A 26424-nucleotide genomic window follows, 5' to 3' on the forward strand; every position below is an offset into this window, starting at 1 on the left:
TAATTCACAGGGGGGAAACCAGAGGCTACTGAAAACTTCCCATCTGTCAAACCCCACACAACAGCCTACTGCAGATAAAGGAGCAATAGTAGGGCTTTGGCTTCATTTCTGCCTTCCAAGTCTCACACTAGTCTCTTAATGGTGAAGTTGAAAGCTGAACCTTGCTGGTAAAGTATGCTGGTAAAGGATGTAGTCCCTAGGCTTCTAGGCTCATTGCCCAGAAGAGAGACTAGTAGGCTTGTTAAAAATACATGCACACGGGCTTCCCTTCCCTGGTGGCACAGTGGTTGAGAGTCCGCCTGCTGATGCAGGGGACACAGGTTCGTGCCCCGGTCCGGGAAGATCCCACATGCCATGGAGCGGCTGGGCCCGTGAGCCATGGCCACTGAGCCTGCGCGTCTGGAGCGTACCGCAAAAAAAACATACATACACTCAGCCCCTGGTCCCTGCAGATGCATCAACACTCCATTCTTTCTTTAAGACTCCTCAAATCTCTCTTCTCTCACCCTACAATCAATAGTATTTTCAATCTAGACTTTGAATAGAAATTCTTTCTCTGACTCATCATGACGACTTCCATATTCTTTCTTGGGCAGGAGTAGATTAATTTTTCTCTGTATTCTTTTCTTTCCTTAGGCAATAAACATAGAGAACCCTAATAATAGAATGTGGAAGCAACGGGGGAAGAAGGAAATTTCAGGGGAAATTTTCAATGCTATTTCAAAAAGTTTATCCCACCACAAGCCAGGCATCTTCTCCTTTTCCTCCTCAAGAGTGTAAATCAATTAGTCAAGTGAAAAATTTTAAAAGGGGAAAACACAATACATTCATCTATTTTCATCTCATCTACTAAAGAGTAGATATAGCAATGTCTCAATATGTACATTATTATCTCATACATATTCTTACTGTATCTTAAAAAGAAACTTACATAAAGGCTGCTTAATATTCCTCAGAACAGCAAACCCAAGCAAGTCAGAACAGTCTGAGAATTTTTTAGTTTAAAGAGCACTCCAACACTGAAATGATCACTTCTTAAAATTTGTGTTATTAAGCTTTGCTCATGCGGCAAGTGACTTGTGTCTAGGAAGTTATTTAGCAATTATTTCTCATTATTTTAATAGGCATACACACAGCCAGTTATAATTTCTTTCCAGGGATGATCCCATAAAGGCTGACTGGCAAATGAGAGTTTTCTCATCACTCAATCATTTGGAAAGAACAGCTATTTTCTATATAATCAATTCCATCAGCAATTATGATAATCAATAGCTCAGCAATTCATTCAGCAGTAATCAGTTAGATTCATTTGTCTCAGGCACTGAAATAACCCAGTGTTTTTTTCAACATTTCAGTTCATACATTACTTTAATTCCACATCTAAATGATACAAAACTAAAATTTTGTTATAAGAAAATAAAATGAGCTTCTATACCAAGCTAAATGTAAGAAATTTATCTTTAACTCCTTGTTCTTTAAAATAGAGGTTATTATTTTAATAAATTGCATCAAAATAAATTTAATCTACATACGGTATGCAAATGATACAGTATATGCTGTTACAAATTGAATAATCAAATAAAAATCACTACCAATAAACACATTATATATTGGGAGTGTCTGAATTTGGGAGGTAAACCAAGTAAAATATATCAAGTAAAGTCATTTTTTTATCCTTAGACTTTTTTTCTACCTAAAAAAAATACAGACTTAGAAAAGAATGAGTTGAAATCTCAATGTGAATATTATACTTTTTAATTTAGGTAAATAATGCTGCTTGAATAATTAGAACTCATGCGGTAAAAAGATAAAGCAAACAGAGAAAAAAAGTTTTATGGTTTAAGGTGAATAATTTAAAGGAGAAAAAAATCACAGAATCTTACTGAAAGTTTAAATAAATTTAATATAATCATTGGAAGAACAAAAAGGCTTCATGCCATGCCATATATTACTGATGCAAAAGATGGGTGATGATTAAAGATAATCATTTAAGAAGACTACAGTTGATGCATTTATTAAGGAAAAACTACAATCTGAAAACAATTCAAAACACAACCAACTTACCTGCTGCTGAATTTTTTATTCACCTTATGGATGTCATTTTTTAAACTGGTTGTTTGGCAGTGCACTCAGATTTTCACCTTAACTTTACTTTAAAAACCTTTATGCTGGTACTAACCTTGTATTCCAGATCAAAGTCACTAATGTTTTGTCTATTTAAAAAAATTTTTTTCCAATGGTGTGGTATTTATAATAGATACTTCATTATCAACAGAGACTAAAGTCACAGTAAATGAGATGTGTCACAAAGCTGCCTTGAAATGGTTTGTAATAGTTCCCAACCCCAAAGTAATTCCTTATCATGCGAACAAAGAAGAGAAAGGGAAACTTCTCCGTGCAGCCTCAGGAGCAGCAGATTAAATCTCCACAATCAACTTGATGTACCCTGCATGTGTGGAATAACTGAATATACAATGAATCATTGCAAAATTGAGGCAGTGGATTTTGGGAGCAACTGTAGACTTCGGGTTTGCTGTATGTGACTGACTAGTTTCAGATTTTTATATTTATCTTAGTTTTTAGCTCTTGTTATCATTGGTGGATTTGTTCATTGGTTTGGTTGCTCTCTTCTTTTTTTTTATTACTTCTTTATTTTAACAATATTTTTTTTATTTTTTACTTTACTAACTTTATTTATTTTTCTTTCTCTCTTTTTTTTCTCCCTTTCCTTCTGAGCCATGTGGCTGACAGTGTCTTGGTGCTCCAGCCGGCTGTCAGGACTGAGTCTCTGAGGTTGGAGAGCCAAGTTCAGCACATTGGACCACCAGAGGCCTCCCAGCTCCACGTAATATCAACTGGCAAGAGCTCTCCCAGAGATCTCCATCTCAACACTAAGACCCAGCTCCACTCAACGACCAGCAAGCTCCAGTACTGGATAGACCATGCCAAACAACTAGCAAGACAGGAACACAACCCCACCCATTAGCAGAGAGGCTGCCTAAAATCATACTAAATTCACAGACACCCCAAAACACACCACCAGACACGGTCCTGATGAACAGAAAGACAAGATCCAGCCTCATGCACCAGAACACAGGCACCAGTCCCCTCCACCAGGAAGCCTACACAACCCACCTGAACCAACCTTGCCCACTGGGGGCAGACACAAAAAACAATGGGAGCTATGAACCTGCAGCCTGTGAAAAGGAGATCCCAAACACAGTTAGTTAAGCAAAATGAGAAGACAGAGAAAAACACAGCAGATGATGAAGCAAAGTAACAACCCACCAGACCAAACAAATGAAGAGGAAATAGGCAGTCTACCTGAAAAAGAATTCAGAGTAATGATAGTAAAGATGATACAAAATGTTGGAAATATAATGGAGGAGACACAAGAAACATTTAACAAGGACCTAGAAGAACTAAAGAGCAAACAAACAATGATGAACAACACAATAAATGAAATTAAACATTCTCTAGAAGGAATCAATAGCAGAATAACTGAAGCAAAAGAACAGATAAGTGACCTGGAACATAAAATAGTGGAAATAACTACCACAGAGCAGAATAAAGAAAAAAGAATGAAAACAATTGAGGACAGTCTCAGTGACCACTGGGACAATATTAAACACACCAACATTCAAATTATAGGGGTCCCAGAAGAAGAAGAGAAAAAGAAAGGGACTGAGAAAATATTTGAAGCGATTATAATTGAAAACTTTCCTAATAGGGGAAAGGAAATAGTCAATCAAGTCCAGGAAGTGCAGAGTCCCATACAGGATAAACCTAAGGAGAAAAATGCCAAGACACGTTTAGTCAAACTATCAAAAATTAAATACAAAGAAAAAAATTAAAAGCAGCAAGGGAAAAGCAACAAATAACGTACAAAAGAATCCCCATAAGATTAACAGCTGATCTTTCAGCATAAACTATACAAGCCAGAAGGGAGTGGCAGGATATATTTAAATTGATGAAAGGAAGAAACCTACAGCCAAGATTACTCTACCCAGCAAGGATCTCACTCAGATTCAACAGAAAAATTAAAACCTTTATAGACAAACAAAAGCTAAGAGAATTCAGCACCACCAAACCAGCTTTGCAACAAAAGCTAAAGGAACTTCTCTTGGCAGGAAACATAAGAGAAGGAAAAGACCTACAGTAACAAACCCAAAACAATTAAGAAAATGGTAATAAGAACATACATATCTATAATTACCTTAAATGAAAATGTAAATGGATTAAAACCTCCAACTAAAAGACATAGACTGGCTGAATGGATACAAATACAAGTCGTGTATATATGCTGTCTACAAGAGACCCACTTCAGACCTAGGGACACATACAAACTGAAAGTGAGGTGATGGAAAAAGATATTCCATGCAAATGGAAATCAAAAACAAGCTGGTGTGGCAATTCTCATATCAGACAAAATAGACTTTAAAATAAAGACTATTACAAGAGACAAAGAAGGACACTACATAATGATCAAGGGATCAAACCGAGAAGAAGATATAACAATTGTAAATATTCATTCACCCAACATAGGAGCACCTCAATACATAAGGCAAATGCTAACAGCCATAAAAGGGGAAATCATAGTAGGGGACTTTAACACCCCACTTTCACCAATGCACAGATCATCCAAAATGAAAATAAATAAGGAAACACAAGCTTTAAATGATGCATTAAACATGATGGACTTAATTGATATTTATAAGAAAGTCCATCCAAACTATCAGAATACATTTTCTTCTCAAGTGCTCATGAAACATTCTCAAGGATAGATCATATCTTGGGTCACAAATCAAGCCTTCGTAAATTTAAGAAAATTGAAATTGTATCAAGTATCTTTTCTGACCACAACACTATGAGACTAGATATCAATTATCTAGTTACAGTTATCAATTACAGGAAAAAAATCTGTAAAAAATACAAACACATGGAGGCTAAACAATACACTACTAAATAAACAAGAGATCACTGCAGAAATCAAAGAGGAAATCAAAATACCTAGAAAAAAGTAACAATGAAAACACGACGACCCAAAGTCAATGGGATGTAGCAAAAGCAGTTATAAGAAGGACGTTTATAGCAATACAATCCTACCTCAAGAAACAAGAAAAATCTCAAATAAACAACCTAACCTTACACCTAAAGCAACTAGAGAAAGAACAACAACAACAACAAAAAAAAACTAAAGTTAGCAGAAGGAAAGAAATCATAAAGATCAGATCAGAAATCAATGAAAAAGAAATTAAGGAAACTATAGAAAAGATCAATAAAACTAAAAGTGGGTTCTTTGAGAAGATAAACAAAATTGATAAACCATTAGCCAGACTCAGTAAGAAAAAAAGGGAGAAGACTCAAATCAACAGAGTTAGAAATGAAAAAGGAGAAGTAACAACTGACACTACAGAAATACAAAGGATCATGAGAGATTACTGCAAGCAGCTATATGCCAATAAAATGGACAACCGAGAAGAAATGGACAAATTCTTAGAAAAGCACAACCTTCTGAGACTGAACCAGGAAGAAATAGAAAATATAAACCGACCAATCACAAGCACTGAAATTGAAACAGTGATTAAAAATCTTCCAACAAACAAAAGCCCAGGACCAGATGGCTTCACAGGCGAATTCTATCAAACATTTAAAGAAGAGCTAAAGCCTATCCTTCTCATACTCTTCCAAAATATAGCAGAGGGAGGAAAACTCCCAAACTCATTCTACGAGGCCACCATCACCCTGATAGCAAAATCAGACAAAGATGTCACAAAAAATGGAAACTACAGACCAATATCACTGACGAACACAGATGCAAAAATCCTCAACAAAATACTAGCAAACAGAATCCAACAGCACATTAAAAGGATCATAACACCATGATCAAGTGGGGTTTAGTCCAGGAATGCAAGGATTCTTCAATATACACATATCAATCAACGTGATACACCATATTAACAAATTGAAGGAGAAAAACCATATGATAATCTCAATATATGCAGAAAAAGCTTTTGACAAAATTCAACAACCATTTATGATAAAAACTCTCCAGAAAATAGGCATAGAGGGAACGCACCTCAACATAATAAAGGCCATATATGACAAACACACAGCTAACATAGTTATCAATGGTGAAAAACTGAAACCATTTCCTCTAAGATCAGGAACAAGACAAAGTTGCCCACTCTTACCACTATTATTCAACATAGTTTTGGAAGTTTTAGCCACAGCAATCAGAGAAGAAAAAGAAATAAAAGGAACACAACTTGGAAATGAAGAAGTAAAACTGTCACTGTTTGCAGATGACATGATATTATATAGAGAGAATCCTAAAGATGCTACCAGAAAACTATGAGAGCTAATCAATGAATTTGGTAAAGTAGCAGGATGCAAAATTAATGCACAGCAATCTCTTGAATTCCTATACACTAATAATGAAAAATCTGAAAGAGAAATTAAGGAAACACTCCCATTTACCACTGCAACAAAAAGAATAAAATACCTAGGAATAAACTTACCTAAGGAGACAAAAGACCTGTATGCAGAAAATTATAAGACACTGATGAAAGATATTAAAGATGATACCAACAGATGGAGAGATATACCATGTTCTTGGATGGGAAAAATCAACAGTGAAAATGACTCTACTACCCAAAGCAATCTACAGATTCAATGCAATCCCTATCAAACTACCAATGGCAGTTTTCAAAGAACTAGAATGAAAACTTTCACAATTTGTATGGAAACACAAAAGACTCTGAATAGCCAAAGCAATCTTGAGAAAGAAAATTGGAACTGGAGGAATCAGGCTCCCTGACTTCAGACTATACTACAAAGCTACAGTAATCAAGACAGTATGGTGCTGGAACAAAAACAGAAAGATAGATCAATGGAACAGGATAGAAAGGCCAGAGATAAACCCATGCACACATCATCACTTTAGCTTTTGATAAAAGAGGGAAGAATATACAATGGAGAAAAGACAGCCTCTTCAGTAAGTGGTGCTGGGAAAGCTGGACAGCTACATGTGAAAGAATGAAATTAGAACACTCCCTAACACCATACACAAAAATTAACTCAAAATGGATTAAAGACCTAAATGTAAGGCCAGACACTATAAAACTCTTAGAGGAAAACATAGGGAGAACACCTTATGACATAAATCACAGCAAGATCCTTTTTGACCCACCTTCTAGAGAAATGGAAATAAAAACAAAAATAAACAAATGGGACCTAATGAAACTTAAAAGCTTTTGCACAGCAAAGGAAACCATAAACAAGACAAAAAGACAACCCTCATAATGGGAGAATATTTGCAAACGAAGCAACTGACAAAAGATTAATCTCCAAAATATACAAGCAGCTCAATATCAAAAAAAAAAACAAACAACTGAATCCAAAATGGGCAGAAGACCTAGACACTTCTCCAAAGAAGATATACTGATTGCCAGCAAACACATGAAAGGATGCTCAACATCACTAATCATTAGAGAAATGCAAATCAAAACTACAATGAGGTATCACCTCACACCAGTCAGAATGGCCATCATCAAAAAAATCTACAAGCAATAAATGCTGGAGAGGGTGTGGAGAAAAGGGAACTCTCTTGAACTGTTGGTGGGGATGTCAATTGATACAGCCACTATGGAGAACAGTATGGAGGTTAACTAAAAATAGAACTATCATATGACCCAGCAATCTCACTACGGGTATATACCCTGAGAAAACCATAATGTACCGCAATGTTCACTGCAGCACTATTTACAATAGCCAGGACATGGAAGCAACCTAAGTGTCCATCAACAGATGAATGGATAAAGAAGATGTGGCCCATATATACAATGGAATATTACTCAGCTATAAAAAGAAGAGAAATTGAGTTATTTGTAGTGAGGTGGATGGACCTAGAGTCTGTCATACAGAGTAAAGTAAGTCAGAAAGAGAAAAACAAATACTGTATGCTAACACATATATATGGAATCTAAAAAAAAAAAAAAAAGGGTTCTGAAGAACCTAGTGGAAGGACAGGAATAAAGATGCAGACACAGAGAATGGATGCAGAGAAGGGTAAGGGTAAGCTGGGACAAAGTGAGAAAGTGTCATGGACATATACATTACCAAATATAAAATAGATAGCTAGTGGGAAGCAGCTGCATAGCACAGGGAGATTAGCTCAGTGCTTTGTGATCACCTAGAGGGGTGGGATAGGGAGGGTGGGAGGGAGATGCAAGAAGGAGGAGGTATGGGGATATATGTATATGTATAGCTGATTCATTTTGTTTTACAGCAGAAACTAACACAACATTGTAAAGCAATTATACTCCAATAAAGATGTTAAAAAAAAAAAAAGCAGATATGGAGAGAAAAAAAAAAAAGAGGAGCTGTAGTTACCTTCCCAAATAGGGTGTTGAGGGCTGAACTAAAACAGATATGGGCAATGGGAGTTACAAGTGGAAAAAAAAATAATTATTCAAGAAAAACCCACAGGTCTTTAATAACTTATTACTGAGTAGGGGACAAAGGTTCAAATAAGGACTGTAATTTTACTACTTTTGAATAACAAATAATGAAGTTGTGTACCCAACTGAGAAACACAGAAAGAGAACATAATCGAGGTAAGGAAAAAAGGTTCTGTTTTGGACATATCCTCCAAGTTGCCACAATTAGAGTTTAAAGAGAGAGAGAGAGTTTTAGAGGTCACTGGGGTACAAATGGTACTTGAAGGTCACATTTCTTGGGGTGGGAGATAGTTCTCCATGGATCTTTTTCATTTTTGCATATCTTGGAAGCAGATGCACTGATGGCTTTGTTCTGGACTATATTTTCAAGGATGTTTGTGTGTTTAATAACCTTAGATATAGTTAGTGTCTCCCTCTAGAGCACAGGGAGGTTTAGTTCCTGTCCAGCATAGGAAAGATAATGTCTTCCTGCAGGGTAAAGATCAGGCAGACTTAACAGCCCATTGCACAATATTTGGTTTCTCTAAGCTCATGATTCCTTCTATAATGCAACCCACAAAGTGACCTTCTTTGTGTCCCTCTGTGGGAATTAGACCTCAGAGAATAGTGCAAATGCTGATTCTCTAGCCACTACTAGTGTTGTGAGTAAAAAGATTCCTTGTCTCTGACCCAAGAGTTGCATGACACTGTGGCAGGTTAACTTGCAAGTAAAGTAAAACCTCAGACCCTTCACAGTTCTTTACATCTGGAAAACCTCAACATTTAAGGGTTAAAAATGAAAGAAATTGCCTCATCATATTGAAAAGGGCTAGCCAACTAGGCAGAAAGATACAGAGCTTTCTTTCCAGAGAGAAGAGAATTTTCAAGAAGGAAATTTTCAACAATGCAGAGATGTCAAGTAAGATGAGGACTTCAAAAGGTCAGTTCGATTTGGTGACATCAACAAGAACACTTTCAAGGTGAGATAGAGTTCAAGAACAGTATTCAGTGAATGGAGGGTAAAATTTAGGGAAGGATAGAGTGAGAGTAGATTGAAACATCTATTTAAAGAAGTTTGGTCTCAAACATAAATCGTACCAATGTTTTCATAGGTCAGTCTCCCAAAGAAATAGAAATAAAAACAAAAATAAACAAATGGGACCTAATCAAATGTATAAGCTTTTGCACAGCAAAGGAAACCATAAACAAAATGAAAAGAAACAAAACAACCTATAGAAATGGGAGAAAATATTTACAAATTATGCAACCAACAAGGGCTTAATTTCCAAAATATACAAACAGCTCATAAAACCCAATAACAAAAAACAAACAACCCAATCAAAAACTGGGCAGAAGACTTAAATAGACATTTCTCCAAAGAAGACATACAGATGGCCAAGATGCACATGAAAAGATGCTCAACAACACTAATTATTAGAGAAATGCAAATCAAAACTACAAGGAGTTATCACCTCACACCAGTCAGAATGGCCATCATTAAAAAGTCTACAAATAACAAATGCTAGAGATGGTGTGGAGAAAAGGGAACCCTCTTACACTGTTGGTGGGAGTGTAAATTGATGCAGCCATTATGGAAAACAGTATGGAGGTTTCTCTGAAAACTAAAAATAGAGTTGCCATATGATCCAGAAATCCCACTCTTGGGCATATAGCCAGACAAAACTATAACTCAAAAAGATACATGCACCCCTATGTTCATAGCAGCACTATTTACAATAGCCAAGGCATGGAAACAACCTAAACGTCCATCGACAGATAAATGGATAAAAAGACATGGTGCATAAATATACAATGGAATACTACTCAGTCATAAAAAAAGAATGAAATAATGCTATTTGCAGCAACATGTATGCAACTAAAGATTATCATACTAAGTGAATTAAGTCAGAAAGAGAAGGACAAATACCATATGATATCACTTATACGTGGAATCTAAATACAACACAAATATCTACGGAACAGAAACAGACTCACAGACATAGGGAACAGACTTGTGGTTGCCAAGGGGGTGGGTGGGGGGGTGGCAGAGGGAAGTATTGGGAGTTTGGGATTAGCAGATGCAAACTGGTATAAATACTATGGATAAACAATAAGGTCCTACTGTATAGCACAGGGAACTATATTCAATACCCTGTGATAAACCATAATGGAAAAGAATATGTAAAAGAATATACATGTATAACTAAGTCACTTTGCTGTACAGCAGAAATTAACACAACACTGTAAATCAACTATACTTCAATAATTTTTTTTAAAATAAAATAAATAAAATAAAATAAGAAGTTTGGTCTCAAATAAAATTTTGGCCTGGAAGAGAAGTAAACACTTAGGGCTGTAGTTTGATGAGAGGGCAAAATTAATAAAAAGGATTTTTTGCGTGTATTATTTTATTTTTTAATGAGAGAAAAAAAGAAAAGAAAATACGCAGTACTTAGATGACAAGAGAAAAACTGAAGATTGGGAGGAAGGAGAAATGAAACAGAGCAAGAATTAAAATTAAGTGAATGCTAAAATGAAAAAAAAAAAAATTTAACCTGCTCAACAACTCTTTAGGGACGAAGAAAGAGTCCATCACAAATGAACTCTCTGACTAGTCTGTTGGCTGAGAATATAGCAGGTCATACAAAAGAGAAGTGGAAAATTACTTGGAATAGCAATATTTAGAGAACCTTATTGGAGAGAACACATGAAAACAAATGACGTTTTATGATTCAGAAATCCACATTTCTCAAGTATGAAGGAAAAAGAAGCCAAATCAAGCGTGTGTTGTTTTTCTAGGGCTGTTGGGTAGGTGGCTTAAACAACAGAAATGTATTGTTTCATAGTTCTGGAGGCTTTAAGTCCTAGATCAAGGTGCAGGCAGGGTGGTTCTTTCTGAGAGCTGTTAAGGGAGAATCTGTTTAATGTCTCTCCCTCAGCTTCTGGTACTTAGCTGGCAATCTTTGACATTCCTTCACTTGTAGAATCATCATCCTGATCTCTTTATCTATACACGGTGTTCTCCCTATGTGTACGTCTGTATCCAAATTTCCCCTTTATATAAGGATATTGTTCATATTGTATTAAGGTCCATCCTAATGACCTCATCCTAACTTGACTACATCTACAAAGTCCCTATTTTCCAAAAATGTCACATTTTGAGGTACTGGGGGTTAGGATTTCAACTTTTTTTTTTTATCTTTTAGGGGGACACAATTCAACCCATAACAAAGTTTATACTCATTTTTCAAAGAGAAGTCTTCTCCCACTAGCTCAGATAGCTCTCTACAGTTCTTAAAATTGTTACCAGCATGTGTTGAGGCGAGTGTGTATGAGAAGCCCCTCATACTGTCTGGCATGAAACATGGCTCACTAAGTATCTTCTATGCCTCTGTATTTGTTTACTAGGGAAGCCATAATGAATAACCTCAGATTGGGTGACTTAAACAGTAGAAATTTATTTTCTTACAGTTATGAAGGCCAGAAGTCCAAGATCAAGGTGTCAGCAGATGTGGTTACTCCTGCGGCCTCTCCCTGGCTGGCAGATGGCCACTCTTTGGCTGCCTCTTCACATAGTCATCCCTCTGTGTATGCACTGCCCTGGTATGTATGTCCAAATTTCCTCTTCTTTTAAGGACACAAATCAGATTGGATTAGGGCCCACCCTAACGTTCTTATTTTAATTACCTCTTTAAAGACCCTACATCTAAATAAAGTTTCATTCTGTGACATTGGGGGTTATGGCTCCAACTTATACCTTCTGAGGAGACATAATTCAGCCTGTAAGAGCCCCCTAAGTTATACTTCCCAGACAAATGCGGTAACAAGAATCCATGCATATTTCTGTTTGGGTAATGACAGAGACTTCCTTCTCCCTACATGACTTTCTCTATCCGCATTCTAAGGTCCACCTAGTTGTTACGAGATCTCTTACTCATGGAGAAAGTGCAATGGGCTCTCTTACCAGTTACCAGTCCCTAGAGAGGGTCATTCAAACCTACAGCATCGTATGAGAAAAAACAATACAGAAATAAAACATTCAAATGTGAATTAAACAATAGTCAGACTTTCCCTTATTGTGGTTTAAAAGTTAAACACAAAACTATGTAACTAAGAGAAAGAAAATTGCTAGAGTCCCTCTTAGAATTGAACAATTTCTGGCCTGAAAGTCTTAGTTTACTGGAAAAGAAATGTTGCATATTTATGAAATAAGATTGGAAATCCAGTACATAATTTCCTAGCTTTTTACTAACCTGAAATAAAATATATAACCTTATATTTCATAGAAAATGTAATTTAGTAGCATAAATCATGAGTTGAGGGCATGAAAAAAGAAATTACAAGTTTCCAAGTTAACTTAACTCTAACCCAGTTTTAGAGTCAGCAATCAATACCAAAATCTTCCATAACCTCCCTAACAAAATTTGCTGTAGATTTGTACATTGGATAATCATTGAAATGTAACAAATATTTGCCTTTCAAATTTTCTGATGAAGTAGGTAAATTGGATTAGGTTGCTTATGTTAAATAGCAATGCATCATTATCAACTGTGAGCTTCCTCCTTCTCAAATGTGTCATCACAGCATTCATGTTAAAAAAATTTTAATGCATTTCTTAATACTCTCAAATATTCAAAACTTCACTTGAGCTTTTCTTGCCAAGAAAAAAGTGCCTTAGCGTCTCATATTCTAACAAATTTGTCTCCAATATTTCATTCAGTGAGTACCTCTGAATGATAAATGATCACTGGCTCTGCTAAAACACTGATGTTTTCCTCCTAAACTTCTTAAAATTTTTAATGTAATGTCTGTCTGCCTGGTTCTTTACTCAGGCTTCATCAGCAACTTGATTGTAGTCTCAAGGAGTGCAATGCTTTGGTTAAAATTCTTCACTTCTTACTAAATAACACCATACTTATCACCTTATCAGGAAAGAAATAACACTACTGACACAAAATTTCAAGCTCCAAATACTTACGGCATTCTCAATTCTCAAATATCCTTGAGAGAACTATGTGCCTTAGTATTAATGAAAGCAGTCCAAGTCTTTTGTGCATTCATTTATTCATTAAATTTACTCATTTATCATGCAATTTTTTAGAATGTGCTCTGAGCCAAGTATTTTATTAGAGCTTAAAGATACAAAGATGAAAGAGAAGGTCTATGCCCTCAGGTAGTTTACAGTGCCTTATAATGCGTATTCCAATGCAGGACTGACAATTGTGGATTGAATCAGAAAGCAGGCATGATTGACTGCAAAGAGAAGCTGGGTGTGTGTGCATGTGTGCCCTTGTATTCAAAGAGCAAGACGTGGTAAGATAACCATGATATTATTAGTGGGTACAAGCATAAGTCCTTTCCATGAAGCCTACTCATAAAACCTGTCCTTCAGTTGTAGTAGTAACCACCATTTTCAAGAGCATGAGCTGTATTTGATTCACAAATGACCTCATCCACCCAACACACAATGGGATAATTGCTCACGCCATATACACAGATCATTTGAAGCCATGATTCCATTTGTGCTAATAGCAATATTCTTGTTTATTCTACTCTCACTTAATTTACTTAACTATAAACAACTACTGAAATATTAATGAGGCAGACACTCATTACACATGTTTAATTTAGATTCACTATTATTAATTTTATCAAAAACTATCAAATACCTAGTCTGTGTCAGGCATTGTATTAGGCACTGGGAATAAATTAATAAGTAAAAACTGACAGAGGCCCAGCATCCTTGGAGCTCTCATAGAGAGATGGGAATTATTTAAGTATAACACAATTTAAAATAAATTATAATTGTGATAAGTGCCGACAAGGGCACTTAGAAGAATCTCTGACCCAGGGCAGGAGGCCAATGAAGGATTCTTAGAAAAAATGAAGACTGATCTACAGTCTCAGGGAAGAGCAGAAGTATGAGGTGAAGGAGCTTGAGTGTAAGAGACGGAGATGATCTTGGAAGAGGGAATGATCCTTAATGAGAAGCAGCCAATCACACTGAGGAATAGAGTAGATGGAGAATAGAAAGCAGGGCTGAGAAATGTGAAAAAAAAAAAAAAAAAGAGAGATGCACAGGAGGAGGATGGATGCCAGGCTATGCTTGGACCTGGAAACCATGTTCAAAATTTTGGTCTTTATCCTAAGAGCAACGGGAATCCATTAATGTATTTTATTTTTGAACTAGGTATTTTATTGAGGTATGATTGGAATAAAAAACAATCTGTACAATTTAACGTATGAAACTTGATGAGTTTAGAGATAACTATACATCCATGAAACCATCATCATAATCAATACCATAAATATATCTATCATGTCGAAAGGTTTCCTCCTGACCTCTTTATTTATGGGTTTTTTTTGTGATAGGAACACAAGATCTACCTCTTAGCAAGATTTTAAGCATAAGACATAGTATCATTGGGGCTTCCCTGGTGGTGCAGTGGTTAAGAGTCCACTTGCCAATGCAGGGGACACGGGTTCAATCCCTGGTCCAGGAAGATCCCACATGCAGCAGAGCAACTAAGCCCGAGAGCCACAACTACTGAACCCCATGTTCCACAACAAGAGAAGCCACCGCACCAAGAAGCCCACACACTGCAACGAAGAGTAGCCCCCACTCGCTACAACTAAAGAAAGCCCACACACGAAGACCCAATGCAGCCAAAAATAAATAAATAAATAAATAATTTTTTAAAAAGAGATAGTGTTGTTAACTATGAGAACTATACTGTACAATGAATCTCTAGGACTTACTCATCTTGCATAACTGAAACTTTGTATCCTTTGACCAAGTTTCCCCTGCCCCTCAGACCCTGGCAACTACTAATCTATTCTCTGCTCCATGAGTTTGACTATTTTAGATTCCTCATGTAAGTGCAATCATGTAGTATTTGTCCTTCTGTGGCTAGCTTATTTCATTTAGCATAATGTCGTCCAGGATCATCTATATTGTCACAACAGCAGGATTTCCAGAAATGACTGCTCGTTCAAGTGTTTTTTAAAATAATATCCTTTACATAATTCCTTGGTCATATAAAAAAGAATTCTTTCAATGTTTACAAATGGGAAATCTCCTGAATATATTTTAATTCATTCATGTTTAACCAACCAAAATCTAAAATTTGTCATAAAATTTTAATTTGCTTGAAAATAGTGTGGTTACTGTTCTTTGTTTCTCAGACAGTATGAACCTGGGTGAGATTCTTGCAAACAAACCTATTTTTACCCCAAGGGCACATGATAGATTCTCTCTTATTTTTTGCAGAGAAAAATCTGTATACAAATAGGGACAGTCTATTTTAAATTAATTAATGTCATGCTGTTTGTCTTCAATATATCTTCAGTAAATAGATGGAAGGAAAGTGTGGCAATAAAGTGTGGCAGTATGCTTACTGAATCTTAATTACAAAGTTTGTTCTCCCGCTGAAACATCCTTCCAGCACGTTCAGCCATTTTCTCTGCACTCCTCTCTGAACTCTGAATCCACCAGCAGATCCTCTACATTGATTTTGTTACTTTGCTCCTCAAGGATTCATGAATGGTAAATGCAGCTGGATTGTCAGCAAATGTCTAATCTGGAAAACATCTCTATCATTTCTTGTAAACTTTTTTGGATCCACATTAATTTCAACTTCAATTATTTTAAATGATGCTTCAGTTCAGCCATGATTTTTTGGAACTTTCACCAAACCCACCATATCCTGCTGTTTTTGTCACTCTTTCTTTTTTCAGTTTTTCTGAAATTGTAATTCCATATATCATAAGATAGTTTTGTTTTTCTCAAAATTAGAAGAAATGATAGTATTCTATAGGGGTTACTTTGTTTCTTTTTATTTATTTTTTTCTTGATCTGGAGGAGGATTTTCCTTTTAGAGCATCCTTTTTCTGCATCAAAATTAACATGTGAACCCCCAAATTCAGATCAGGGTGTGGGCTGCTGCTTGTTAATTTCTAACATTTAAACTTTGTGCTACAGTTTCCCCCTGCTATTCAAAAGTAGAGCTTTCCTACAAAACTTTTCATAAGCCGAAATGGCGGAAAAGGAAGAAACAATTATCTTAGGACACATTTTGCTAATGTATGCACAAAAAAGATAAAGCACAAATGCTCACAGGCACTGTTCAAAGCTATGGTGGCTTGATGCTGAGATGCTGAGTGTAGTTCCCAGGGAAGCAGCTTGATGGCGCCACTCTTGCTGCTCAGGATGTGCACTGCCTTTATAATGGCTTGTTGCAAAACAAATGCTGAATATTATTTTCACTTTTCTCCTTTTTTCGTAAAAGGAAAAATCCTCTTAAGTTTTCTTTCAGTGAAAAGAAGTACTAATGTAGGTCTTTCATAAAAGCAAAGTGGCATAAAGCAAACTTTCGAAAAGTGTGGCATACCTGTGTTTGGTAGGTGTTCTTTGTCATTGAACTCCTACTCTATCACTTTTATGGTCGGGTGAGTCTTCATTTTTTTTAATATTCTTCCTCTTTTTCCTGTTGCTCCAATGCCAACTTCACTTGCTTTGTCTTCTATCAACACTCAGTCCAGGGATTATGTCAATACAAACAACACATTGTTACATGGCATGTTGTTTCATGAGTCTATAATCTATGACATCTTTTAATCATTATTTTCTGCTAAACACAGTATTTTCATCATTTTCATTGTTTCAGATATCTGACTTGTATAAACACTGAGAAGCAATAAAACAGAATCACCTTTATCCTGAGTCTTGATAAGTTTTGACATAATTAGCATAGTTCAGTGTCCCATTCAAAATTGACCTCTTTTAGGTATTTATATCTTCACTGATGCCTACTCTGCATTCATTTCTATAATTATTATCATTGCTGCCCCCAACACAGTTGTGGAAAGTCTTTTGTTTGTGCTCCCTCTGTTTTTATCCCATTCACTTCCACACTGCTGTTGTTTAAGCTAAAGGTCTCATTATAATTTCAAGAGCCATATATGGCAGCTTTAACATAATTTTGCTATCTTGAGAGCTTGACTGTCTTTAAGAAACTAATTATAAAGTCTACTGTACTGACACTGACAATGACTAACCCACTGAGAAATATTTCATCCATTTCTTTTCTGTCACCTATTATTCATTTAGCCTCTTCATCTAAACCCAACAATGCTGCTTTACTTCTCTATGAAGCATAAACTTGAATTGTTTTCTTTCTTACATTATGACTTACATGTATTTGTACTGTTAGTATTTCCTGTGAATTTCCATTGAAGTAATTACCATCAGAATCCTTATGAATTTTCTTTAGTATGAAACTCATTTATGGAAGGTGTTTACTATTGTATTTTATCACTTGACACTGGAGTAGATAAACTATGATCTGCCTTCACCTATTTACCCTTCAGGTGAGTCTCAGGAGCCCAGACACAGCCGAACAACGTGACTCTGTTTCAGGGTTCCTCTATTAACAAATAGTTTAGTCAACTTCAGTAATGAACCCACTGTCCTGCTTTCTCTTTTTGGTTGAAGGGGTAAGATTTGCTATTGCATGTTCTGTGCTTGAGCAGTACTTAGATCTTCAGACTGGCCTTCCTTCCTGCTTTGGGTTAATCTATATTCATACTCATGGTGATTCAACCAGCATTAGAATCCTTCTGTGAGGTGAACTCGGTTGCCACATCTTGGTCTATGGACTGCCATGGTGATCTGATGGCAGGTGATCTGATCTCCAGGCTCCTGGTTTCCTGGAATGTCACAGACACTCTATTAAAGTATTTGAATACTTTTAAATTTTAAAACTGTCACCTTGGTCACAGAAGACAGAACTGGTTGAAAGGTGACAAGAATGGACACAAAGAGATCAGTTAGGAGACTGCCACATCAAAGAAATAATGGAGCTTTGAAAAGGCCATATTTGAAATGGGAAAGGAGAAATGTGGACAGATTTAAGAAACATTAAGAATGTAAAAGATAATGGAATGATGGAATGATGAATGGAATATGGGGAACAGAGAAGAGAGAAGTGTCAAGAATTATTCCTGGGGTTCAAACTCAGGTTATAAGATAGAGAGTGTCAGCCACTGAAAAAGACTATTGGGAAAAGACTAGGTTTTGCAAGTTGGGAGTGAACAACAAACTGTAAGATCATGAGTTTGAGTTTTTGAGTAATTGAAGGGAACTTTAGAGGATATAAATGAAAAGCTGACATCTGAATAAAGGTTTTGGGGATCACTTGAGATTATCAGATGTATCCATGTGCTCATGCTTTCATAACAAAATACCACAGGCACAGATTGAGTGCTTAAACAACAGACATTTATTTTCTCACTGTTATGGCAGCTAGAAGTCCATGATCAAGGTTCTTGCAAATTTGGTTTCTGGTGACAGCCTTCTTCCTGGCTTATAGACAGCCTCCATCCTACTGTGTACTCATGTAGGTTTTCCTCTGCACACCAGGAGATAGAAAAACAGAGAGAGAGAGAGAGACAGAGCTCTTTGGTGTCTGTTCTTATAAGAACACTAATCCTACCTGGATCAGGGGCCCACCCTTATGACTTCATTTAACCTTAATTATTTCCTTAGAGGCCTCATCTCCAAATATGGTCACACTGGGGGTTAGAACTTCAACAAAAGAATTTACAGGACACAAATATTCAGTCCATAACACCAGGCCAAAGATGTAATTTTGTGAATTATTCTCATATAGGTGGTGACTGAAGCAAGGAGAATTGATAAGACTACCTTGGGAGAGTATAAAACAAGGAAGAAAATTAAACCAACACTTTATACATTGAGAAATGATAAACTAATGAATGGTCATGGGAGGGTTATCTTGCAAAAGAAGCAAAGAATAAGCTATAATAACAGATGAAATGAAAAACATAAGTCTGGAATCAAGGGAAGAGAATGTTAGGTGCTCACAAAAGTCCAAGAAAGGGTATAACCAAAAAATATCCTTTTTTTTTTTTTTTTTTGCGGTACGCGGGCCTCTCACTGTTGTGGCCTCTCCCGTTATGGAGCACAGGCTCCGGATGCTCAGGCTCAGTGGCCATGGCTCACAGACCCAGCTGCTCCACGGCATGTGGGATCTTCCCAGGCAGGGGCACGAACCCGCATCCCCTGCATTGGCGGGCAGACTCTCAACCACTGCGCCACCAGGGGAGCCCTCCATTTTTAATTTAGTGACACAGAAGTGACCTTAGCTAGCTAGAGATATTTCAGAAAAGAGGTAGGGCTGAAAGATGTACTATAGTGGGTCGAGAATAGAGGAAAAAAAGGAGACGTTGCCTGTGAAAGAGAGGCAAGATACAGAGGAAGGCTTTGACAGTTAGGTATGATTCTTTTTTTTAATGGAGGAAAGTTAAATATATTTTTTACATGATGGGGTAGGAAAGTTAAATATATTTTTTACAGAGGATTTTAGGGCAGTAGAACTATTTTGTATGATACTATAATAATAGATACATGGCATTATACATTTGTCAAAACCCATAGAGTCTATAATGCCAACAGTGAGCCTTAGTGTTAACTATGGATTTGGGGTGATAAAAACATGTCAAAGCAGGTCCATTGACTGTTAAAAAAATGTGTCACTGTGGTGCAGGATGTGCAAGGCTATGCATATGTAAGTTCAGAGGATATATGGGAACTCTCTGTACTTTCCACTCAATTTTGCTATGAACCTGTAATTGCTCTAAAAAATAAAATCTATAACAAAAAGAAAGATGAGAACTATCATAAACAAGGTAAAAATTTAAACCAAAATCTTGGTGAAATATCTGTAGCACATATAACCAAACCAAAGAATTGGTACTCAAAATAAGAAAAAAGTTTCTACAATCAACACAAAGAAGGTAAACAACCAAATAGAAGAAATAGACAAAGAAGATGAATTAGCAATTCTCAGAAGGAAATTGGTCAATAAATATAAGAAAGGGTATTTGACCTCATTACTAATCAGGGAATTTACACACCAAGTTTGGCAAAAAATAACATGTATCTCAAATTACAGTAAATGTTGGCAAGAATGTGGGAAAATAGCATCTCTCTCGTAAAATGTCAATGGGAATATAAACTGATTTAACTCATTTGGAGAGCAGACTGTCAATATCTAGTAAACTTTGAGAGGCACATATCCTACAACTCAACAAACACACTGCTACATGCCTGACTTAGAGAAACGCTCACACATTGTACAAGGATAAATGAAGATTCATTGTTGCAAAAAAGCAGAAACAACCTAACTACCCTCAGTAGGGGAGATGACTGAGCTATGGTTTGTAATATACAATACCATAAGCCATTGAAATGAATGAACTAGATATACATATATCAACATGGATAAATCTCAAAAACAGTGTTCAATGATAAAATAAACTTGAAAAACAATACAGTATACAATTTATATAAAATTTTAAATATATAAAAGTAGTACATATTAAAAAAAAAAAGATGAGACCTATCTACTTGAAAAAGAGAAAGAAGGAGAGAGAGATTAAATGTACATGAGAAAGAGAGTGTGATATTTTATGGAAAACAGGAGAATAAACAGCCATATGAATACCCAATGGTGAAGGCATAAGATTCCAGCCATCTTTCCCCACTGTACTCCAGAATGCTGGGAGCTAGACCTTATCCTCAAGGATGAGATTGAAGATGATTTCCTGGAGATTATGATTAGCCCAAGAAGTAATACCTGAAGATACAGACAGGGAGAGTTCCTCAATATATAATTCTTCCAAATCACCCTACAGTAAAGCTCCCTACCTGTATACTTAGAACTTACGATCTGCTTATTTTTCTAAATCACGAGCAGAAATATTAGACATTTGGGGAATGCTTCTAAAATGAAAGCTGGAACACCAATAAGGCAGGAAAGAAAAACATGAAAAGAAAAGAAACCTGTAAGATAACTACCATTAATATCTTCAAAAACTCTAAAAAGATACTGCATTCATGGGGCATGATTTTTAAAATCGTAATGGAAAGGAAAAACACAACAGCAGGAACGGGAGATAAGGCTGAGGAAACCTCCCAAAAGGAGAATAAAAAGAAAGAGATGAAAAATAAGAGAGAGAGAAAAAAAAAAGAGAGGACAGTGCAGGACACCTAACATTTAGAAAAGAAAAGATCCATAAAGAAATAACAGGAACTCATTAATGATCAAATTCAAGAAAAATTTTTAGATTTGAAGGACATGAGTTTTTGGATTATAATGTCTCATGGAGTATTACCCCCTCAAAAAAAAAGAATGAAAATTGTCCTATGCCAAGGCACATTACTGTAAAATTTCAGAACAAAAAGGACAAAGAAAAGACTCTGCAAACTTTTAAGAGATTAATTAATTAAAAGTGACTTACATGAACAAAATTTGAAACAGCTTCACAACAGTGACAGTAGAGCAAATGGATACTGGAGAAATACCTTCAAAATTCTGAAGGTTAATGATCTATAAACTAGATTTCTATATCCCTTCAAACTATCAGTAAAGCATGAGGGCTGAATAAAAACAAGTTCAGACATGAGAGGTCTCAAAAAATTTATTTCCCATGCACCCTTCACCAAGAAACTGCAAAAAAAATGTACAAAAGAGAAAATTATGAAAACAGAAGCTTCAAAAATGATAAAAAGGAAAAGGAATTCCCTCAAAAAACAGGAAGGAAGATTCCCAAGGTGTCAGTTACACATCTGGCAGAAATAGCAACCACCCCAGTTGGGAGAGTATGATACAAGAGATAGAAAGAAGGCTGTCGTTATGTCATCATCATACTTTCGTTTTAACCTGAGGACAGAATGATCACGTAATTCTAATACAGAACTTTTCTGTACTTGGATTGCCATGATCATGTTCTGTAAAATCCCTATTCACCCAGTATGTTTTGCTACCGTGGAACAACTAGAGACTTTGGGGGGATAGCAGGTAGCGTTTCAATATTAGTGGCTGTTTTTCTAAACTAGCCTCTTATATTACACAGCTTTAAATATGGATAATGTCTTGAGGCCAAATTATCAATAATAATGACATAGTCACAAGCCATTAAATAAAATGAAAAAAATTCTGTAGAATTTGATTTTTTGGCGTTGATTTTGACATTCTATTAGAACAACTTCTCTGTCACACCACCTCTCTGATTTCTCTCTCTCTCTCTCAAAATCTGTCTCTGTCCCTCTCTCTCCATATATATACACACACATTTTCATCACAGATAGATATAAATCACATATGATATATATCATGTATGTATGATAGGATATATGTATAATTTGATATGTGAAACATAATATATATGATCATAAATTATACATATTTGTCACATATATCATGTATATGATACTGTATCACATGTATGTATAAGTCTGATATGATGTGTGATATATAGCAATAGAAAGATACAGATAGAGATGAGAGAGATAGAGATGAGAGAGATAGAAATGATAGAGGTATATCTGTAATGAAAGTGTCCAGCTATAAGCACAGTTATTTATCCTGGTATAGGCTGGTATGGGGCTGCTTTCTTCTTTGTGCCTTTCAGTCCTCAGAAGTACAATTACTCTGCAAAGCAATCTATTACCGCCTGCACAATTCCTTACCTGCTCTTTGTATGTGTCACTCTACTTCTTTAAAATGAAGTCAAAGAAAATTTGTCCAAAATAAATATTAAGAAATAGACAGATATAGACAAATAGATTTTCTATTTTTCTCCAAAAACATGCTGCTGTTGACTTGCCTTTGTAAGACTGCTTGAGAGTCCTGATATAGTCAATGACCAAATGGAAGTTCAGCTCTGAAATAGTAATCTCATTTGCAGTGAAGTCACTGTAAAATTTTGGTCCTTCCAGCCATCACAAATTAATCAGCGTCAGACCAGGTCAGCATTTTAATGAAAACCAAACAAAACTATTTTGGCTACTTCTGACATTGACAATTTTATAGGCAACAAAATGTCTTCTGAGGTCAGTGCAGAATTGCACTGTCAGCATTTCAATAAATAGTACTTTAAGTTAGCAATGCCAGTATCAGTGATGTGACGATCCTATGGTTCTTTGGTAAGAGAAAAAATATTTCCCCTTTCTTATTCACCAAATTTTGTATTATATTATTACATCTTTCCTCTTCCACTATATTTGGCTGTTTGTAATAGCCTTCATCCCCTTTTCTAAACTTTTTGGGCAGAATTGTTCTGATGCAGCTTGTACATTTAACTCCTTCAGAGTGGGTCTCCTCTTGCATTCGCCATCTCTAGACTATGTCATGTCCATGTCATATATAAAATCCATAAAGAGCTTGTACTTGGAAACTGCTATGTCAACCATGAAAATGAATATTTAACTTGAGTTGCATGCAGTGTATCTAATGAGAAACTTAATACACTCTGCAATATTTTTCTGTTTCCTCAATGTTTGAAAATCTACTTAGATGTGGATTAAAGAAAAATAAATATTATTTGTGAAGGTCTAAAACTTTGATTCCCTTAGCTTAAATTTGTCTACCAGAGCAATTAGGTTGAAAATCATGTTAACAAAATCAAAAGTGACAAATTTAATTCACATGTTTCAAGGAGCATCTCTCAAAATATTGGCCAGAATGTTTCCCTCATTCCGGACAATGGTGGCAAAATGTCTGGTATGAGGCATAACTAGGCCTGTGCTAAAGGGAGAGACGAATCAGTGCTAGTCAGAAGATGCCAATATGTTTGCAGGGAAGCACATGGAGACAATCTGTTTTAAACCTGGCCCACCTGTCCCCCTTCCCAGCAAGTCTTTTTCTATCTATGGTAAAGATCTCTAACAAAAACTGAGGGATTTCAGATACAGTTAGCACTTCTAACAAAATACAAACTTAGTTTTAACAAAGGAACTGTCCAAGTATTTATATACTGAAAGAAGAGACCAGCCTATAAAATGCAATACTGTGAATTAAAAGGCACTAGCCTAAAAGTCAGAATCCTTGGGTTCTAGACCTAGTGCTTCCACTAACCAACTGTGGACTGGGCACATTTCACCTATGTGGAGCTTAGTTTCCTTACCTATAAAATGAAGAAACTGGAAAAAATTACTTAAGGGATTTTTTTATAACACCCTAAAAAATTAATCACTAGTATTAGAAAAGCAACTTAAATGCATGCCCTACTGATTATCACTATCCTTATGTGGGTAAATGAAGATTAGCCATTAGTATCCACAAATACCAAGATACCTATTGATCTATTAAGCAATGAACTTCTTCTGGTAAAGCTCACTTTATTCCTGAGAGCAATTTAAACAGTGAAAATAGAATCCTTACAGCCAAACAAACTTCTAGAGAAGCTGAGAATGACAGAATAGCTAAAGTGTTTTTTCCTACCTTTAGAATCATATTCAATTCTTTATCATATCTATATCAGATGCTCTGTAATACATGCTTAAACTCTCAAATACAAAGTTTATGCGTATTAGATTCTAGTGTATTTTCCTACCACAGTTTTTCACTATAAGCTATTTTCAAAAGTATGAAACATTTGAAAATAACAAAAAGGCCTTTCTTATTGAAACAGGAGATTCTTTTAGGTCCCAATAGCTAAGGGTAAGCCAAATGATTTAGTTTCTTCATCAACAGCAAACTTTTTATCATCCTACCTTTCTGCATAGAGCGTTAAATATCTAAGAAACTGTTAACAGGGAGTGTTTACTAAATCACTAAAGCCAGAGCAGCCAAACATTTCTTAAAATCTCTGCCAGATTTACAATTTGCAAAGTCATGCTAAAAGCATTTTGATTGGCACTTTCATTTAAGTTCTAAAATACTCTGCTGTTGCACTTTTAAAATCTAGCATGAGAGTCTTTGGTTTCAAATAATTTGACCTTGCCCCTCCAGGACATCTTTAATAATAGCACCATCAAATTAGATAGGAACACAAAGATGAAACCCTCTGACAGAGACTGGAATCTATGTCATGTGTAAATGTCCAATACCTATTCTACTGTATAGGAAAAAAAGACAAAGCTGTACCTAACTCTTTGGTCAAACCTTAAGTTGAAAGCAAGTTATTTAAGCTCATAGATATTTTAATTTGGAGTCACTAGTGATCACTAATAAATGGATATATTTTTACTACAACTTCAAATACTTTTTTTTCTGCTCTCATAACATGTTTCTACTTGATCACCTCTATGACACTCTTAGGATAACCTAATAAGCACTTGAAACTCTAGGTCTCCAGGAAGAGGTAATGGGGAGGAGAAGCTGGACCTGTCTCCTCCTGTTCACTTGCCTGACTCTCCGGCCCTCCTGAACCCACTGCTGATCTTTTCCTTCTTCCTATGATGCAGTTCTGCCTTCCTGCTTCACCATCTCTGCCCTGTCCCCAAAATGTCCTTTAGATCTTCAACCATTCCAAGTGCTTTGGGGTCCAAAGTTGAGGCATTGGCTACAGTCGCCATACCAAATTGTGGCAGATGTCTTCAGACTAAAACATCAATGGTTTGTGCTTAGTTTAGTAAAAGAGGCACTCAAAATTCAAGGTTGAAATTCAGAATTTATATATATTTAAAATTCTTCTTTACAAAAATAAAATATTTTATTAAATGAGAAAAAATGAGCAAACCTAAGCTCTTGGATCTCAACACCCCTTCTCAAGCCCACTCTCTATGTAAATCTCCCCCCACCCCCCAGTCTACTCTTTCACAGCCAATGGTACTAACATCTACTCAGCTGTTCAACCTGCGAGTGATTCTTGGTTCTACCCTCTCCTTACTCTGCACATCCAGCATATCTGCAAGGCTTGTCATTTCTACCCTTCAAATATATTTTGGATCTATCTACTTCACTCATCTGCACTGCTACCACCTTCATCCAATCCATCATCACCACTGCCCTTAACAACTTTACTGCTTTTAAATGGGTTCCCTGTGTCTACTCTGTCCCTTTCACACCACAACAGCCAGGATAAGGTTTTTAAACAGAAATCTATTCTTGCTGAAACATGTTCAAGGGCTTCATACTGCAATTCAAATAAAACCCAGACTCCTTCTTGAGGTCTC

The 26424-nt window shown here is 36.1% G+C and overlaps 1 protein-coding gene across 3 annotated transcripts in view; it reads right to left on the reverse strand.

The window, feature by feature from the left end:
* Nucleotides 1-26424, reverse strand: part of CHODL (chondrolectin) — a 347429-nt gene that overhangs the window by 186417 nt on the left and 134588 nt on the right. The window lies entirely within an intron of this gene.

This window comes from Delphinus delphis, chromosome 4 (assembly GCF_949987515.2).
Source record: "Delphinus delphis chromosome 4, mDelDel1.2, whole genome shotgun sequence".
In the NCBI taxonomy this organism is placed as follows: domain Eukaryota; kingdom Metazoa; phylum Chordata; class Mammalia; order Artiodactyla; family Delphinidae; genus Delphinus; species Delphinus delphis.